The sequence below is a fragment of the Anabrus simplex genome, chromosome 1, assembly GCF_040414725.1.
Source record: "Anabrus simplex isolate iqAnaSimp1 chromosome 1, ASM4041472v1, whole genome shotgun sequence".
NCBI classification, from domain to species: domain Eukaryota; kingdom Metazoa; phylum Arthropoda; class Insecta; order Orthoptera; family Tettigoniidae; genus Anabrus; species Anabrus simplex.
Genome location: NC_090265.1, coordinates 170,033,765 through 170,036,868, shown reverse-complemented (window position 1 = coordinate 170,036,868; position 3,104 = coordinate 170,033,765). Strand labels below are relative to the sequence as shown.

Below are 3,104 nucleotides of genomic sequence, written 5' to 3'. Positions count from 1 at the left end.
GAATGAAGTTCCATCTAGTGGTGTGGATAGAAATTGTACCGGCTGCTGAAGCCTGTCGCACTCCCCTGGGGCATTGATTAATGACTGACAGATGAAATGAAATGATCTTGGAGAATGTTGCTGGAAGGAAACATGACAGGAAAAACCGGAGTAAGTGGAGAAAAACCTGTCCCGTCTCCGCTTTCTCAAATAAATAAATAAATAAATATTTAAATAAATAAATAAATAAATAAATAAATAAATAAATAAATAAATATATACCTAGGTATGTTTCGAACGTAATCGCTGGATTAAATCCTGTCTTTGACAGCATGGTTCGACCTATCAATCTAACGCGGTTCTAGGTGTGGAATTGAGACTTTTCATTTAGTGGTATTATTTCAGAGGTGTCATTAGACACTTTTGTGTTTTCCGAAATGATTTTAGAGATTCTAAACTTAATTTTGATTGTAATAGAAATATGCTGATTTGTTGTTACCCCTTCTTTCATCGATGTGGGCCTGGGCCTTAAAGCATTTTTCACCTGTTCTAATTGATCGTGTGATCAATGTTTGGGGCAACAAACTTCAATATTGTCTTTGATCATTTTCAAATTTACCACTTAATAGATTTCCATATGGGTTTGGTAATGGCATATTTTAGCTGATTTCAATGCAGTCATGGACATTTCAACAGCTCAGTCCATTGTGCTGGAGACTCTTCAGCAGGCAACTAATCAAAATGCAGAAATTCTTAAGCCAGCAGAGCTGAAGCTGAAGGAATGGGAGACTGAGCCAGGTTTCTACTCCATATTAATGAACATCTTCTCTAATCATTCCATAGATGTTAATGTACGATGGTTGGCAGTTTTATATTTCAAGAATGGTGTGGATCGTTATTGGCGAAAGACAGCTCCAAACGCCATAGCTGAAGCCGAGAAAGTGACTTTGCGACAAGGTTTGGTGTCTAACTTTCGAGAACCTATCAATCAAGTAGCAACACAGCTGGCTGTCCTTATATCAAAAGTTGCCAGATTTGATTGTCCTCGAGAGTGGCCAGAACTTGTGCCTACGCTACTAACTGCAGTCAAAAGCCATGATCCATTGGTACAACATCGTGCCTTGCTTATGCTCCACCATGTCATCAAGACACTATCTTCAAAGAGACTTGCTGGTGACAGGAGATTATTCCAGGAGCTTACAAGCAACGTTTTTAGTTTTGTGCTAACCTTATGGAACAGCCATGTTGAGACCTTCTTGTCACAAGCTGCAGAAAACAACACTTCAATGGGATCTTCATTAGAAAAAGCCTTACTGTCATTGCGTATTCTTAGGAAGCTTGCTGTTTATGGCTTTAAAAAACCTCATGAATCGGAAGACTGTAGGCTGTTCCTTAATCTGGTTTTTGACAGAGCCAAGACTATGCTTGAATGTAGAAAATCTCTGCAAACTAAGGGCTCTTCATTGGTGGAGTTATGCGAAAAGTTCATCATCCATCTTACAAAAGTCCTGATAGCTGTCCTAGAACATCATCCGTTCTCTTATGTGGATCTTATCCAGCCATCTCTCGAGTTTGCTGTGTATTACGTGTTTACTCCTGCTGGTGAACCACTGTTGTTTGAACGTTTTATCATCCAGTGTCTTAATCTCATCAAGGCTATCCTCCTGTGTGCAGAGTACAAGCCAGCAAAGGTTATTGAAGAAACAAAGGAACCAGACACACTCAGGGCACATCAAATTAAGCTTAACTTTTTTGTGGGCTCCACCCTCTCAGAAATGTGCCACAAATTGTTAACACACTACTTCCTGTTAACCAGAGAGGATCTTGAGTTGTGGGATTCAGATCCAGAAAGTTTTGCAACGGATGAAGGGGGTGAGTCCTGGAAGTACAGTCTTCGGTGCCGGTCCCAAGCCCGGGGCTTCATCTCGCAAGTGATGAGGAAGGAGGAGGGGGAGGAGTAACACCTCGTAAAAAAACCAGGGTTCATCTGGCTCCGGATGATAGCACCCTGTAAGGGCCCCTGTCTGGGTTACAGACGAAGAAGGCGATCAACAGCTTTCACAGAAATAGAATACCCTCAAAATAACCTCAATGGTGTTGAAGGTGAAGAATAATCTATCCCCGACAGTTGAGCTACAATCCAGATACATCTGCTGGAAAGGAGTAACCCTAAGGCTTACAACTTTAGTGGTATCATGAGCTGACCCCGGTCGGCTCCCCCAACAACTCCCATTAACTCGCATGATGGAAACATTTCTTACGGAAACTACTCCAGGTGGCAGCCTCAAGAGGAAATCCACCACTGCTACAAGCAGTGCATTTGGGCCATCGGATTCTGGAGAGCCCAAACCACCATGCATAGATGAGTCGGAGCATCTAGGAAACCCATTGCCATCAGACACATCCAGACTGAATACAACAAAATTAAAACCTAAACGGAAACACTTTTTTGGCACGCTGAACATAAATTCACTCCTAAAAACAGGAAAACTTAAACAACTTACAGATGTAATGGACCAGCAAAATATTCTGATCATGGCACTTCAAGAAACAAGATTCATGGATGACATCGCGATGGAATCAAGCAACTATAGAATCCTGAAAGGCAAGGTTGGCATAAGGGTCATGAAGAATATGCCACACTTAGGAACAGCATTTGTAATCAATAAAAAGATTCTAAATTCGGTTATAGACTTCCAGTCTCCAAATGGAAGGCTCTCACTACTAACCATTAAGTGTGCAAAGAAAATATACACCCTCATTAATGCTCATGCGCCAATTAATGACGACAATCGAACCAACCCACAAAAGGTAGATGATTTTTGGGAAGAATTAGAATTGGTGACATCAGAAATTCCTGATAATCATGTGAAAATACTACTTGGGGATTTCAACGCACAGGTAGGACGAGAAAAAGTCTACAAGAGAATAGTGGGGGATTTCCCAGCTCATAGAAGAACCAACAGAAATGGGCAAAGACTTATAGAGTTCTGTAGGAACTTTAATTTGAAACTGATGTCCACTCATTTCAAGAAGATTCCTAGGAAACAAACGACGTGGGCATCACCAAACAAACTATTAGGAGAATATCAAATTGATCACGTTGCAATTTCCCATAGAAGTCA

The 3,104-nt window shown here is 41.0% G+C and overlaps 1 pseudogene; it reads left to right on the top strand.

Annotated features, from left to right (window-relative positions):
- The first annotated feature begins 289 nt into the window (after positions 1–289).
- Positions 290–1,940, top strand: LOC137497017 (importin-11 pseudogene; annotated as a pseudogene).
- Positions 1,941–3,104: the final 1,164 nt, after the last annotated feature.